Source organism: Myiozetetes cayanensis, unplaced genomic scaffold (assembly GCF_022539395.1).
Source record: "Myiozetetes cayanensis isolate MyiCay16 unplaced genomic scaffold, myiCay2020 scf10, whole genome shotgun sequence".
NCBI lineage: Eukaryota > Metazoa > Chordata > Aves > Passeriformes > Tyrannidae > Myiozetetes > Myiozetetes cayanensis.
Window position 1 is genome coordinate 5,075,618 of NW_026086605.1, and position 17,591 is coordinate 5,093,208.

A 17,591-nucleotide genomic window follows, 5' to 3' on the forward strand; every position below is an offset into this window, starting at 1 on the left:
TCCTAAAGTCTTTACAAACAAGGAGAACAATATCTGCTCTTTCCAGATTACTGTGGTCAGGTTCCTGTGTACAGCACGAGTGACCTTTCCGAGCTGAGCAATCTCTATATACTCAGCCCTGAGTGCTGGAAAAGGCTCAGGTGTATCAGCTTACCAGGAGTTCATATTTTACATGAAGACTGATTTTTACAGTATCCATCTGCTGAATATAAAATGATTGAATTTGGCACTATAAAAGAGGACCTTTCTCTTATGTAAATACATAGATTCTTCATACTGCTTGGAAAATGTGTATTGTACACAATCCAGCTTAAGTTTATGTTGTCTCCTCTCTGACTCCTCTTAATCTGTGCTTAGACTGTTCTCTGTGTCGCTTTCCTTGCCCAAGGCATCTTTATATCAGTGAAGGGAGAGGTAGCAGGTGTAGCACCTCCACTTCCCATGTGATAATGTGAGAAAAAGAAAGGCACAGTCACAGAATCCCAGGATGGGTCAGGTTGAAAGGGACCACAGAGCGTCATCTTGTCACCCCTCGCTGCTCATGTAGGGTCATTCCAGAGCACATGGATTGTGTCTAGATGGTTCTGGAATATGTCCAGTGAGGAAGACTCCATACCGTTCCTGGACAATCTGTTCAATGTGCAGCCACTGCACAGGAGAGAAGCTCTTCCTCATATTCAGGTGGAACTTCTGGGCATCAGTCTCTGCCCATGGCCTCTTGTCCTGAGCACCCCCGAGCAGAGCCTGGCCCATCCTCTGACCCCTCCCTTTGGATACTGATGGACATGAGTGAGGTTCCCTTGTTATCTCTTCTCGAGGCTGAACAGTCCCAGCTTCCCAAGCCTTTCCTTGTGAGACAGATGCTCCAACCCTTTCACACTCTGCAGGACTCGGAGAGGTGGCACCTTTAGCACGTGTTGACAGAGCCAGTAAGTGCTTTTCATAGAATCATAGAACCATCAAGATTTGGAAGAGGTCTTTAAGATCATCAAGTCCTTTTATCCAGCTCCAGACCAAGGCAAAGGTGTGCACAGAGCCAGGTACAGCCCAGCCCCTCTTCCCTGCTTCTCCTGCCCCCAGTGTCTGTCTGGTGATTCAAAGGCCTTCAGCTTCTGTCAGGGAGTGTGTCACACCTTCCTAAGGAAAAAGCCTTGAGGTTGTTTTGATTTAGGTGGTTTAAATGCATAAAAGCAGCACATGTCATGTGTCTTGGGTGAGTATCTGTTTTTATTGAGCTTGTGGAAGATGAAAACAACTGGCTAAAAAGTTCTTTTAGCTCCACGTTACATCCTTGAACAGGGAAGGATTATACAGGGAATGACCAATAAATCAGATACTCTGTGGTCATTTTCCAGCTAGTGATGGTAGTGAGAGGCAGATCAGAGATGGGATGGGTGACCAAGGAGGTGACAGCAGCAAGCTCAACTCAGTGCCACTGGTAGGGCCCTCCAAAAGGAATCTTCTGCCTTCCCCTCCCTGTAGCTGTGGAGCTGACGGGAGCAGCTTTGCCCTGATGAGATATCAGGTGTGACCTGTTTCAGAGTAAGCTCCTAGGGAGGCAGAGGGGGTGTGAAAGGAGGAGATGTGTATGGGGTGTGTGTATGGGATATGCAAAGGTTTGTTTTCCTTTGGATGAGACGCTGCACTGCGCTGAGTGTTGAGGCGTCATTAAAACCGGTCCTGTCAGTCTAACCAGCCCCAAAAGAGGATGAAGAAGAAGGCTGGGCAGATGCACAGGGTCCAGTGGGGCTGCTTGAGGGTGAGGTGAAGAGCAGGAGAAAGATCGTGGTTGTTTGGGGTCCCTGGAGTCCTGTGGTCAGGTGCCGGAAAGTTTTCTGCCTCTTACATTTAGAAACAGTAACCTCATTAACTTGTTTTTAGGATAACACTGGTTTTTCCCAAACACATTTTCCTTCCACTGTATCACCTTTTCTACTCCAAATGCCCCGTGGGAGAACCTTTGTGCAAATAAGGATCAAATCTTCATTTTCACAGTGTAATGGGCTTTTTCTTACAAGACACCTGAAGGAAAAAAAAAAAAGAAGGATTTTGCAGTGTAAGCTTAATTTTAGTGTATAGATGGGTCTTCTGGAAATAGAAGTCTGAAAAATGGCAAGGCTGGGAAAGTTCAGGGATGCATCCTAAGTTTGCAGCTTGGCTCTGACTTTATTTTCTGATAAAAGAAACATGAATATATATATGTAGAAAATCCAGCTTCTATTATAGAATTCATATATGCAGCTACACCAGAAATATAATTAGTGTCTCAGGCTGTCAGCAAGGGCTGTTCTGCTTCTTAAGACCTGAGCTTTGCTGGTTAGGGGGAGCAAGATAATGACAGAAACATCCTGTGAGATTGTAACCCAAGTGTTTTGGTGGTTGAACTTGAGGAAAGGGCACATATTATCAGCTGTACTCTGTTCTCGTTTCACTACAGGAGACGGGGAGAGAAATGGTCTAAAACCAGGCGATCAATAATTTGTATAGTGAACACAGTGTGCTGTTAAATGGTCTAATCTTTAGATCTCTTCAAACACAAGGTGGTACAGGAGAGGAATGGCTGCCAAGGAGGAAGCAACCCGAGGTGTAATTCATAAGAACAAAGACTGAAAAGGAGGTTGTACTACATTATTTTTGCATTAGAAAACCTGATAGGTCACACAGAGCCTGGCTGGTCATTTTTAGAGAGTTTGCTACAAGAAAAGCTCGTGTAGGAACATAATTGGTTCAGCCACAAAGCCAAGAACATGCACTGTAACATATTTTCTCCTGTGCATCCTCCTACAGGGTAAAGTTTTGTTTTCCATATCAGAAATAGAGGTTTCCAGCTGCTGCCGATGCTGCTGGTTGCATTTCCCACCTTGATGAAGTCCCTGAATTGCTGGAAAGAGCTACTTGGGGGATATTTATAGAATCCTAGAATATCCTGAGTTGGAAGGGACCCATAAGGATTCTCAAGTCCAGCTCCTGGCCCTGCACAGGACCATCCCCAACAGTCACACCATGTGCCTGAGAGCATTTTCCAAGCTCCTCTTGAGCTCTGTCTGGCTTGATGCCATAACCTGTCGAACCTGTTCCAGTGTCCAACCACCCTCTGGGTGAAGAATATTCTGCCAACAAGTGGCCTCAATCAGCCAAGAAGAGACAGAACATGTTACAATATTAAAGACCTGAACAACCCTCTCTGGAAGCTCTTTTCAGAGGTCCCAGTATTTGAAAGACAAGCACAAAACAGCAATTCCTGTGTCAGTGTTTTTTCAACAGGACAAAGAAATAAAGTTCTTTGGTGTGACAGAGAAAACAAGGTAAGAGACATTGGTTCAGTTTTGAAGGTTGAATTGGATTTTACCTTTCTCTCTTAATTAATCTATTAAGTAATTTCACAGAATCATAGACTCATCAAGATCCATCAGGCCAGAAAGGGCTGTTGTAATCACTTAAGGTGTAACATGAACCATAAGATTTTCAAGAATTGCTGAATTTGTTTGAATTTAATTTGAATTTAATTTAATTAAGTTAATCTTTTAAGGGGAAAACTTAATCTCAGTTTCAAACCAATGAGTTTGCTCATGTGAGGGAATAGTCCAGGGGAGAATTTTTCTTGAGTAAAGGACTAAGTAACTTGAATAGCAATGATATTGCCTTTGTCTCCTTGTGCTATTTAAGTGGTGATTAGGTCTGAACTTGACTTTTAAGGCAATAATACACTTCCAGGGGTGACTCCCTGAGTGAGAAGAGAGTTTTCAGTACTGTAGGTCTGAGTAGATTAGCAGGCTGTCTATAAACTGAGGGAAGAAAATCAGAAGGCAAAGAGGAAAAAGCCAAGGAGAGAGTAAAACTTGGAACTGGAAAAACAATTCCTGCTCCAGATGAAACATTTCATTATATATGATGGGTTTCAAGGCAGTTTGCCCAATGACTTTTTATTTAACAAGGCATTGTGTGAAACATGGCATTGTTCCTTACAGGAAATAAAGAACAAGAAATCTACTTATTTCTTGCATACTTGTGTTGAAAGTGGGATGAGGTTGGGATGTGGAAGTAATCGCTCCAAAGCACAGCAACCTTGTGGAATTTCCTTTTGGAGCTGCACAGCTTTATCTAAGAATGAGACTCCTTGGGCTGGAAGGATGTTGCTGACTCCCAGAACTTGAGCCTGGGCTTATATGTTTTTTTCTTTAATGCATGGTTTTATTAAATATCTTTAGTATACCAAAATAATTCAGACCTTTGCTCACAGGAAGGTATTAACATCCCTGTGGGGAGAGCTTGGGCCAAAGCCTGAGAGTGCTGAGTATCTGCTACCACATCCAAATTCACACTTCTCAGTTTTTGTCCTTTTCCCCAGAAATTTAAGCTTGATCCTTCTCATTGATATACTCCATTGCTAACTCAGCTGGACCGAAGGCAGAAAACAGTGTCACAGAATCTTCCAAGTTGGAAGGGACTCAGGAGGATCATCAAAGTCCAACTCCTGCAAATCCTGAAAGACCTGAGGACTAGTGGAGCAAATAGACATGTGGAGCCTGTCCTGAGCTTTGAGCTCTTGAGTTGAAGGTGGCCAATGCAACAACTGAGCAGTATCCTGGATATTTCATATCCTGAATATCTCACGTCCTAAATATCTAATATCCTGAATTATGACTTCTGCTATCAGCTTTTGGGAACCACTTTATTGACAGATTCAAAGAATATATCCCCTGAAATAGTGTTGTTGTAGAAATTCCTTGTTTGGATTTTGTTTAGTTAAAACTTGAGCAGACTCTGAGTGACTCTCCCTTTTTCAAGTGGGTTTGGTCTCTGCCTGCTCTCAAGGTGCTCTTTCAGGCTGTGTATCAGGAAAGGAGTGGAGGCAAAGAAGTGAGAAACATTTTCACTGATTTTTTTTTTTTCTCCCTTATTCTTTTCCTATTACTGAAGCCCAAGTCACTTTAAATTGTCCCCTTTGTTTTCCTTTCTCAATCACTGTCAAGATTTTTCTTCAGTTTCTCCCAAGTTGATCCAAAGTTTGAAGCCTGCACTTCCTTGCTGTGCTTTCCTGGTGGGGGCTGCAGAGTTTGGTGCATTTGGAAAAGCAAAGTTTGCTGAAGAGTGAGCCTGAAGCAGCTGCCAGGGCTGACAACTGAAAGGCACCAGTGGGGACAAAGCAGAGCAGACGGAGCAATGTGGGAACATTAACACTTGTGAGGGTCCCTCTGCCTCCCTCCCCTCTTCAAAAAGAGGGGAGAGAAGCTGGGTCTTTGTCCAAAAAAAGCACTTCAGCATGCACTTGACCTATGGATATGTGAAAAGACTCTTTACTATCTTCATCCATTCCTATGGATTTCATTTACCTGGATGTGCATTTAATGGAATAAATATTCATCTCTTTGATCCTATATGTAAGGAAGATGATCCATATTTTTTACTCCCTGAAAATATGAAAATCTATGAAAATCACAGCTGTGCAAGCAGATTTCCAGGAAACTTAACACGCTGCATTTAGTATTCGGGAGGTTGCACCACCCCTTGGTTGACAGGGAAAGTTATCACGTGGAAAAAGTGTGGAGAGATTGTTTTGATCTCATCTTGCACAGGACTGAGAAAGGAAAAGGATTAAAGTGTCTTAACCATAAAGCTTGGCAGCAATTGTCGAGCACAAAAATGAAAATAGTTTAAGAGAACAGTGCAGGCAATAACTCACTTGGGGGGTCGGCAGAGGACCAGAAGAAGTGGCCAGACTGACATTGCTTGGTTTTATTAACTCATCCATAATTAGCCCATAGCTTAGATACAATTTAGCTTGTGCCATATGGGCTAATATAGTGCTGAAAGTTACCCCCCATGCAGGTGCCAGTCTGTCACACTGAAGGAAGATTAGCATAAAACAAACAACAATGCACCAGTAATGACAGTGGCACCATTTGCCACTCCATACTTAAGGATGTAGAAGCACGGCCATTATAACCCAATCTTCAAGATTTTATTAAGTAGATATAAAAGGCATGTGCACACATACACATCCTTTACAGCCCAGTGAATCCTTCCTTCAGCTCTCAGGCAAACCCAGTGTGTATCTTGCTTTTTTTTTAAAGATATTTAATTTTTTAATTAATTTTTTTTTTTTTAAATATCTAATGTAGGTATTTAGTCTGCTGGTATTCCCTGGAACAGAGTGTGGAATGAGTTGTTTCAGGTAAAACATGCTGGGCAAATAAATCCAGGTGGTTTCTGCCTTGATAAATGTGTAATATAGTCACTGTTAAGCTCAAATAAAAATGAGAAAGCTACACTGTATGTGCCCATCAACTTGATTAGAACTTTTTATAGTGTATATGAATCTATAGCACTGGTGTAACTGTGTAGGCAGGAGATGTGTGAGTATAATTTACACTGGGAAGAAAGTGAGCCACTGTCTTTATTGATTCCCCTTTACTGAATAGGAATTGCTCCATTAAAATGATACCCATGTGTTGCTGATAAGTCCTGCATTTCTGTTAATTTGGCTACTACATATTGCCAATATTTTCCTTTTTAAATCAAGAAGGAAATTTGGTGCCAGAGCCTTTCCCAAATTGTGCTGAGCTCCTGACACAAAGCAGCAGAAGCCATTAGCATTCTCAGTTAAGGCTGATCAGTCGTGCTGTTGAACCATTTCTTCTCTTCCTCCCAACATATTTGCTTTCCTGTGTTTCCCAGATAAAAGGGAAGCTCCCCCTCTACTAAGTTTTCCAGACTTTTCTTTTGAAAGGCAGCCTGCCCATTTTGAATATTTTAAATGAAGTGAGTTTTGCTATGCAGACAGGAGCTGAATTTTTTTTTTTCCCCAGCTCTCATCGGCTATTTATGTGACTCCATGGTTTTCAAATGGTATAATGTGAGAGGATGCCAAATGTCCTGCCATTTAATAACCAGTAGCATACAGAGCTCTTTTCAAAATGCCACCGCTCTGAGCATCTGTTGTTATTAAGTAAGATGATCAAATTTTGTGCAGGACTTCAATTTTGCTTTTCACATCACTTATAGAGCAAGAATAATATGCAGTCTGTGTATAAAACTAATGTGCTGGGATCATTGAGCCAATTGCTGGGTTTTGTGTTCTGCTTTATTACAGACTGTAAAATAAACTTTGGCCTTTTTTTAATAAATGTTATAAAAATGCTCTGTGAATCAGGAGAGTGTCAGCAATTAAAGCCATTTAACATCATAATAATTAAAAATGCAATACTCCAGTGTAGTCAGTATTGGTTCGCATAAAAAGCCACATTGTTGGTCCTTAATAATTACATTATTTGACAGACATGCTAAAGAAGAGGGAAAGGTGCACATTGTTAGTGTCAGATGAGCAACTAATTCTTATTGTTTGTGGAAATTGCTGTAACATCCTTTCCTATTCCTGTCTTTCAGCTGACAGATGTGCAGGAATGTCCTGGGCTCACCATTGCTTTTCTCTCCAGCAGAACATGACTGACAACACACCACCACCAGGGAACAGCTGGGGCGAGATGCATAACATTTCCCTGGAAGAGAGAGAAGCTGATTAGGCTATGGAGCACCTAATTGGGTAAGATGCCCCTCATTTCCAAACTATAAAATTCAGAGAGTGTAGAGCAGAGAGGGGAGGCCGGGCTGGGAAGAGCCTTATGTTTGTCCCGCAGCACAACTGGACCTTTCAAATGAGCGATGCATTTCCAGCTGTGGTTTGGGACTGAGCCCGGGCTCGGTGTTGGGGAGGGCCAAATTTTTGAGAGGAGACTTAACTCAGGCATAATAACATCGAAATTACACCTCTGCACCTCAGCCCCTTCTCCTTGCTTTTCCTACATTCCCAAATGCAGAAGGGCAGCTTTCCCCACGGTGTTCATTTTTGTCATGGAAAAATGAGGCAAAAATTAAAAAAACCCACAAATTTTATAGATTTAGGAGGTGTGGGATTCTTCCCTGTTTTCACTGCCTGCTGTATGTTGCCACAGATAGTTCTGTAAAAGCAATGTCATCCTCAAAAAAGATGGAGAAGTTTTGTTGCAGGGCTGTGGAAAGGGTGGAGTTGGCATCCTCACATACCCTCTAGGGAATGAGGTCCAAAGAGGTTTTGGAGGAGCATCCTCAATCCAGCCTCTGGAAACCCTAGAAAACAGGGAGAGAAAAGTGTCTTTAAGTATTCTGGGGAAAAAATTGCTTTCTTTATTTTTCTGGAGTGTCCAAGAACTTTTTGTGTTCTTATGTCTATCTCTGGAAATACTCCCTGACCATGGCAATGACATTCTTGTTTACTCCATTTTCAAGCCTGTTGGGGTTGGGATTTTTAGCTTCATTTATTTCAGGCACCCTGAGCTTCCACTGTAGTGGGGACTCAGAGGGTGGGGTGTCCTTTTGAAAAAACAAATACTCAAAGAAACCTCCAACCAGATCTTGCAGGGCCTCATACCAACTATCTGTGATACAGGAAACCATTACTGGGTAGGATAAAGTCAGGCATGAAAATCCCATTTTTCTGTTTTGTCTTTCAAAACACCTGTAGATGTGGTGTTAGGGACATGGTTTGGTGGTGGATCTGGCAGTGCTGGTTAATGGTTAGACTTGGTGAATCTTAGAGGTCTTTTCCTTAATGATTCTATGATTTTCTGATTATTTTCCTTCACCTTGAATTGATTTTATTCACCTCTTGAAAGTAGTATTTGTTACTTTCCAAGGAAACTAATGATTCAGCAGCATAAGTATGATGTTTGGATACAGGAATAATAAATAAATAATAAAGACTTGTGAAGTTCACAATATGTAAGTTAAATCATGTCAAAACTGTTCTGAAAGCAAACAAATCAAAAATTTCCTCAGAACTTGGTAAGAAGACGATGTGTACAGCACCTTTGGCAAATTTGTTCTCCCCAAGGTCTTGAGTGATGGGATGAGCACATCCAGTGACCAGCAGCAGTGTTTCCAATGAATTTTTGGGTGCCTGGGCCAAAGGAGCAGTGGCACATCCCAAGGGACACTTAAAGTATTTTAAAAGCACTGAAAGCATCTGAGAGGTCAGAGCCCCTCTGGAAACTTTCTTCCCTTAGATGTAATTGAGATGTGTGCAATTATTTTAGTTCAAATATTAACCTCTGATTTTAAACAGATTATAATTTTGTAAGGAAATAGCCACAATTGCATGACAGAAAGGGATTTGATTTGCATTGCTGGAAACCAGTCAGCTCCTTGAGCACCAGAAGAGTCTTTAGGTGAAAGTATAAAAGAAGCACATTATCCCCTGATTAACCTGAATCAAATAATGGAAATAGAATTCCATCTGCCATAGAAATCATAAATAATAAATACATTGTTAAATCAATAAACTGAGTACAACAATGAATTTTAAATCTTATGTTGTGATTAGAGCCAGCTCTTTCTTAGGGACATATTAAACTATATTCACAGCACATTCCACTTGGCTTTTTTAATAGGTGATCTGTTTCTTTTTCAGGAAGTTCATATGAAGTTTCTGAACCTCCACTTTGGCCCTTGGGGAGAAGCAGCCCGGAAATAAGGTGAAAGTGTTCTGAAAGAAATGAGGAAATCTCCAAAGGAAAAAAAAAATAACACATTATAGAAATACTGGTAAATAAAATATAACCAAAGAGCAGCCAGGGAAGCAGTTTAACCCACTGCACACTAGTTTTTCCACAGTGCAGCCAACTGAATAGTGAATGAAGAATATCAAGGAATATGGCTTTATGTATCAGGACATCAAATTTCATAGAAATGTTAATGGATGAACAATAAAATAAAAGAAAGCAAATACATGAAATAAGTGGTAGTTGAGTCCTACATGGTAGCTGATCCTATATAAGAAATAAAAGTAGTGTTTCAATAAGAAAAATAACATAAATACTTAGAAAGTTAGATTTTGGATAGCTTTGGTTGCTTTTGTTGTACAATTCTGCATTTGTATGGCAGATGCAATGACCAGAACCTCCCTTGGTCTATAAGAAACCTGAGAAACATCAGTGTTTTATTTGTTTCAGATTCATCAATTTACCTACTGCTTTAGATCTCTAGGACCAAATCCAAAGGTCCTTTGGAGATTGAGTGTGATGAGTCCAAACTGGACCTTGCATCTTTGAGTTTCTTCTGAAGATGTTCTACAAAACCAGAAGTTTTTGTTTCAGATTTGGAAAATGACATTTCCATTCCAGCCCATGACCTCTGCCTGAAAAGGTTGTGGGGCATCAAGGTGATGAGGAGTTGGTGTCAAAGGTGATCTCAGAGATGATCTTGTTCCACCCTGTGGCATGGGCAGGGACACCCTCACTAGAACAGGTTGCTCCAAGCCCCATCCAACCTGGCCTTGGACACTTCCAGGGATGGGATGTCTACAACTTCTTCCCTGCTCTGGTGTGACTCCATCATTCTGGTGTCCTTCTGCTCTTCCTGCCAACAGGGAAACCTCAGAATCCTCCAGCCCTTTATGTCTCTCTGTAACACGAACAAAACTCCTGAGTGTTCATTTTCACCATAAATCCTTGTGCCTCTTATATATATATATATATATATATATATATATATATATATTCCATTGTCAAGATTTGGGAATGATTTATTTGTGCAGTTTTTGCAGAAAGACTGATGTTTTTATGGCCTCTCTAGGAGTTACTTCTCAATTCCATACAGACTGTCTTGGTCAGCCCAAAACCTACAACTCTTGGGATTTCTACCCTGGCTGGGTATCGTTAACTGCTACAGTAGAACTGATATTTTTTTATGTCATTTTTCACAGAGTCATAGAATATCTACAAGGATCATGGAGTCCAACTCCTGACCCTGCACAGGACACCCCAACAATCCCACCCTGTCCCTGAGAGCATTGTCCTAACACTCCTGGAGCTCTGGCAGCCTTGGTGCTGTGCCCACTGCCCTGGGGAGCCTGTTCAGTGCCAACCACCCTCTGGGGGAAGAACCTTTCCCTGAGATCCAACCTAACCCTCCCTGACAGAGGGAGCTGCAGAAATACTTTAAATTGGAGGTACATCAGGGTTTCTGCCATTTCTTTAGTGCAGAAGGGATAAGATGTGCATTTTCTTGGTTCATCATGGAAATGGATCTCCTATGGTTACGAAGGGATTTTTGTTGTTTTTTGAGCATTTCCTGCTTGCAAGTACTTCCCTCTAAATCCCTTCTGTAACCAGCATTGGTTCCTGCCATTCTTTTCCACACCAGGCACCAATCCTTCAGCTCACCATTCCTGTTCTCCCACAGCCGGCACAGCAGCACAACCCAACTCCTGGGCTTTCAGAGTACTGATAGTGTGACTGAATTTAGAGGACACAAGAAATCTTGACATTCAACTTGTCAACGTTTCTGTCACTGAGCCTGTGTTCCCATGACTTATTTTTTAATGCAAATCAGAAGATGATTAGCTGTTTTCTCTCTTCATTGTGTTTATTTTTGCTTGTTCTTTGGGATGTTTTTCATGCCTCATCTTGGCTGAATTCTCTCCCATTTTTCTCCCTTTCTGTGTGTTTCTGCTCTTGCTCTGTTCTCTGCCCTTTGTTCTCAGTTGCTGTTTCCCCCCCTTTTTCCTTTTGTGCCTCTCTTGCATATTTTCTGGTGCTCTATCATCTCTGTTCTTTGTCTTTCCTTTTCTTTGTCTTTTCATTTTGCCTATCTTTGTTCTGTGTCCTCTTTGGTGTCTCCCTGTTCTTTGTCTTCTCTTTTTCCTTGTTCTTTCTTTTCCTCTGTCTGTCTCTTTTTATGATTCTCTTTTATCTTCGTTGTGTTCTGAGTAGGTTTGTCTTGATCTTTGTCTTTGCAGAGAACGTGCTCAAACGAAGACAAAACACGCCATTCAAACAGAAATTGCTTATTAATTATAACATGGACACACTCCTGAAATCCAAACCTCCCACAAAGCCAGCAAACCAAATCACAGGCATTTTCAGGCCTTTGTGTATTTTTCTGGTCAACTGAACTCCACACAGGGGCCTGTGATTGAGCACCCAGCACTTAAACCCTGTCCTATCCCACTCCCCTCTCTCTGAGTGTCAGTCAATAAATCCATCCTAAACTTTATCACTGACCCATCAAGACTTGGGTGCAAAATAAGCAAAGTGGGGTATTTGGTGATGCAGCAGTTATGAGTAAAAATGTGTATTTTGGTCTCCAGTATGGAATCCATATGATCTTCATGTCCCAAGTGTTCCCTTTCCTCCTGTGGTGAGGGGTATAATTTACTGCAGATGACTTTGACCTACATCATCAACCCCAAGTTATCAGTTGCTGCTGGAAGGAATGTTTTAATTTACCAACCATCCCTTCTGGGAATGGGTATCCACTACCGGCCACGTGAAAGGCAGAATTCCTTGGTGCACTTGGTACACAGTCATGAATTATTGTTGTTAATTCTTCATATTTGAAAAACAAAACATCTTAAAAATGTGGAAACAGGAAAATCACAGGCAGAATTATTTTGGTAAAGGAAGTTCTATTTGGTCCCGAAATAAATCTTTCTGTGATCTCATGGAGCTTTGAAAAGATTAGTATGGTTTCAAAGTTTCAGCTCAAAAAGTTCACATAAAAAAAGTTCAGCTTTTTGTTCATTTTCCCACCTGTTTCTCCCTTCGAATAATTCAGGGAAATCTCTCTTCACGTGTGATATTTGATTAATCCTCATTAAAGCCTTGGCTGAAAAACAAACCCCCAATCCTGGAGTTTGCCCTGTAGCTGCTTTTACCTTCTTTATTTAAACTTATTTTCATTTATTTGTCCTCAGGAGGGTCGTGAGAGCCATGCCATGTTGTCAAAGTGCAGAATGGCTGAGCTTTGGGGGAAGTTCCTCAGGGTGGAGGGGCTGGTGCACCAAGGACCCCACTGCTGGGTCACCACGTCCTGGGTACTGAGGGGACCCTTCCTGCACCTTTCCAGGCTGCTTCTCTCTCCCCATAACTTTGCTGTTAAATTGTCACTTGCCTGGCCAGGCTGTGGTATATAAATAGAAATCTCATATCTTCCACCTGCTGTGCTCTGGGGAAGCCCCAGAACCCCCAGCACATCACTGAGCTCTGCAAACCGGCTGTAGGACCCAGCCACAATATTGCAGCAAATAACCTGTGCCTGATGTGAATTGTCCTGAAACTGGGAAGTGCTGCGGGATCCCTGGAGGCTGGAAATCAATCTGAGCCCAGGTTGGGCTCTTCCTGCTCCTTGCACTTCATCGCTGTCACTACCAACATCCCTCACTGTGGTTGCGGATGCAGAAGTGGGATGGGATCTCTTCCCGCCTCTTCCCACCGTGATTTGTTGCTTTTGGGAGGAGCCCATGTGGGAATGAGGAGGGCACGGGGTTCTCCAATGGCTGGAGCCATCAGTGTGTGACAGCTCCAAGTGTGTGACAGCGGTGCCAGTCCCCTATGCCGTGAGCTGAAGGGATGTTCCCTTGCTAGTCCTGGCCTGTGAGTTTTTGAGAAAGCACAGGTGATCTCCCAATCTCCATAAATATGCAGGAATTACAGGTTTCCAAAGCTAGATTATTATATTTTTTTTGGTCTTAATAACATTGATTTAAATTATACTTAAATATTAATAAAGTGGTTTAAGACCAGGCCGTTTAGGCCAAATGTACATTAAAATTCCCCCTCTATTTTCCCTCTTTTAAAATCCTCCTCCTTCAGTTTATTCCCTGCGGGAGGGTTTGGGTCCTGAACTCATTGTGAGATCTTCAAACACATAATAAGAATTAATCACCATTAGTCTTCTATTTTAACAGCTGCTTCCTACCCCCCAAACCAGTGCAGCTGCAAACTTCCCTCCCTCTGCCGACACCGTAATCCCATTACAGCTGCAAACTTCCACGTGTAAAAACGCAGATTTAAGCTGATTTTGAAACAACTCACATTTCTTGATTGCTCAGGTCTGTGCTGGAAGTGGGGGATGTGGCTCCTGGATGGTGGGAGCTGAAGGAGCATCGTCCTTCCCAAGTACAAAGCCACCACGTTGCTGATGGGAGGTTGCAAACCCCACTCGACCCAAACCCTGTCATTTGCATCAACCACTATTTACTTCTTAATATTCACAGGAAAACAAGCATGTTTTATTTATTAATAATGAGAATATATTTGCCTGCTTGTGGAAATTTCCCTTTTTCTTCTCACTTGTGGGCTTTCTTACACTTTCTCCATTCCAATATCTGCCCTTAGATTGTAATTATTTTATTTTTCTACTTTTTAGCATTAAGGTTTGAGATGGATAATTATTTTGCTTAATAGTAAATTTCACTGCAACGTGCCCAGAGGGATCTGAAATAAAAGGTATTTAAAAATCTACCATGTTAGAAAAGTAAAATAATTTCAGCTAATGAGATTATCAAGGATAATCGGTTTACAAAAGCCTATTATGCGACAGATTCATTGATGTCTTAAAACAGAAAAGGAGAATCCTATTTATTTTTTTTGAAATGGTGTAGAATAAATTGCTTTTCAGAATGTAAAAGGCTGTTTTTCATATTTTTTTTTAAATGTGATGATTTCTGTAGCCCCATCTGCTGTTCAGTTTCAGAAGTATCCAGAGGAAGACTCGGTGAAATGTGTGTTTTTCTGTTGAAAATTTGTTAATAGGTGAGACCTGACCTGTGGATTTGACTGGGGATGGAAAGGGAGGACTTGGTCTCTTTCAGAATTTGTGGGAAGAAGTTGCAGGAGTGGAATAGAAGTTCCTACTTCCATTCAACCATGACTGAGGACATATTGTGGAGGAGGAGAAGAGGTTGGCACTGGTGGTTGCTCTTGCTGGACTAACAATGGAGGCCCTACTAACCAGAGCTGTTCCCTTATCCCAGCAAGCTCAAAGAGAAATGGGGTGGGAGAATCCAGGAGAAGACAGGTTTGCAACATCCATACCTCAACAGGGGACAGAATGGGGTCATTTTAGAGGAATGAAAGTTTACTGGGACATTTTCCTTCCTTTTCCCCCTGAACTATTTAGGAAATGTGTTAGATTTGATCTGTGTCTCCTCACAGAAGTAAAGGGTTGACTTGACCCAAGAAGAACTGAAGGATGCTCCAACACCACTACGGTTTTGTAACACCCAAGAGAGACCTTAAGGTTGGCTCTTATAAATAAAAACCAACAAAATTAATTTGTGTGCTACATAAATTAAAATACATATGTACAAAGCTGCAACCTTGGGAAAAAACTCCTATAATAATGTCTGTTTTATCTGCTGTAGTTTATTACTTTGACCACGTCTTCTCAGCTACCCAGAGTGTACCTGGTGGGGCTGGCACAGATTTTCTTCCAGGACTTTTGCTCTGTGATGATGTGGAAGGTGACTCTTCAGTAAGTAACACAAAATGATTTCAGACTTGTATAAATAATACACATGTTCTGTCCCCCTGTGATTGAATGATGAATAGCATTTGGAGTGATTGATTTGCCGACACGGGGTGGCGGCTGGAACAGTTCGGATTGTCCTTGGATCCCTCAAACTGGTCCTACATCTCCCACAGCTTTGTCTCCCTGTGGTATTGTGGTTCTCCAGCACCATGTGAATGCCAGGTCTTGGCCTGGCCATTGAGAGGGACGACAGGGACACAGTTTGATCCTTCAAGCGGCACATCTCCACCACAGTGTCCTCTGCCTGCACCACACCCACACGTGGGGACCATTTGTGTTCCCAAAAATGTGGCTCTTGTACAGTCTGTTCTGCTGCAGCTCAATCTGCCACTTAAACTGTTCCTTCTTTTTTTTTCCTTTAATATTTAGCAGAAAATAATTCTGCAATGAGCTTTATCAAAGCAGCAGGATAGATTAAAAAATGAAATATGTTTAGCAAGATTTGGGGGAAAGGCTGGAGTAATTAATTTTCAATAATACCTGGCATTTCTAGAACTCCTTTCATCCCAAGATCACCAAACAGTTTACAGACATTAATTAATTAAAGCATTATGATGCCCCAGTGTGGGGCCATCGCCGGCGTGTCTGACTCAGACAAACTCCCTGCAATTCCCCGGACAGCCGAGCAGTATCCGCTCCTCTGCCTGCACCAGGGCTATTCCTCTGAGTAAATACTGTTCAGCCTTCCCAAGGTTTGCACTGTGTGGCCCTATGTAAATATTTTCCAATAAGTTCGATTATTTGTCTTTTATTCTCTATCAGGAAAACCCCAAATATCTCAGTAATAAAATTTCCAGTGTATGTTTACATGAGGGCAGTTCAGATGATTAGTTTCTGATTCAGCTACCCATTAAAACATCCCCACTCCTGAAAAACTCCCTTTGCAGGCTGGGAGCTGGATATGCATTTTGAGCTTTGATTTGGGGGGGGTGGGGGTGGTGGAGTTGAGCATTTTTGACAGCACGGGGAAAAGAGGAGGTGCCTGAGAGGGGAGCAAATAACGTCACACTCCTGGAAATCCCCCGTGAAGTGAAGGGTAAGTTCGCTGAAATCTTATGAAAGCCGTAGATTACCCAAACTTTCTCCACTCCGATGATTTGATTCATGAACACGTAAATAGATAGATAGCTAGATCCATCACAGAGACCCCCAGGGAACAATGGAATGGTGTTTGTGATTGGAAAAGTATTATAAAAGAGCTCACGTATGGCCAATAGTTGGGCAGTTCTGTACCGCCAAGATAAATAGAAAAGAAATGACATTTCATGATCGCATTTGTAAAGGACGTTGGAAGATACCAAAGCAGGAGAAATGGATGTCCTGTAGTGGTGCAGCTGCATTCCCCTGTGGCACTGCCACCAGCTGGACACCATTTGGGCCCTGATCCCCTCACCCCACATCCCTGGGATAACAGTGTAGCATCATATCACTGGGGAGTCACAGAAATATTAAGGTGGGAAAAGGCCACCAAGATCATCGAGTCCAAACTTTGACTGAACACCTTGACAACTAAACCAGAGCACTGAGTGCCACGTCCACTTATTTCTTGAACACCTCCAGGGATGGCTACTCCACCACCTCTCTGGGCAGCCCCTTCCAGTGCCTGACAACCCCTTCAGTGAAGAAATTCTTCATGATGGCCAACCTGAAGCTCCCCTGAATGCCTGTACCTTGACATTTTGATCCCATCCCTTGGCCACCTTGGTCAGGGAATGAGTGCTTCACTTGGGCTAAGGCACTCCAGTTTGGTTGGGATATTCAGAGAGAAGATCAGTCCTGAAGGATGTGTTTGTAATGGTACACTGAGAAAAAAATATTTAAAAGAGGACAAAAAACACAGTTGTTTGTTTGTTGGACTAACTATTTTCAGAGAAACTAAAGGAAAACCAGTATCAAAATGGAAACTCCCCTTCATTACTTGTGGTCTAGTCATTGTTTTGCCTGGCTAGGTTGGTCACCTCCAAGTTTTCCTTTATTCCAACTTCAAACCGTGGTGGAGAAGAGGGGTTGGACATTGGGCAGGATGCACAGGGAGCCACTTCCCCAGTGTCACCCTGAATCCGTGTCCTGAGCTATTTATCCACCCAGCACCTCAACCTCTCCATCCCTCAGCCTGGAAACACAGAAATGCCAGGCTGTGCTCAGGCAGGTGATGCACATGGAGGAGCCTCTGGTTTCAGGAGGAGGGATCCAGGAATGCTGCCCTCCTTCCTGCTTGTTTACCCGATGGCAAGTGCATCTTC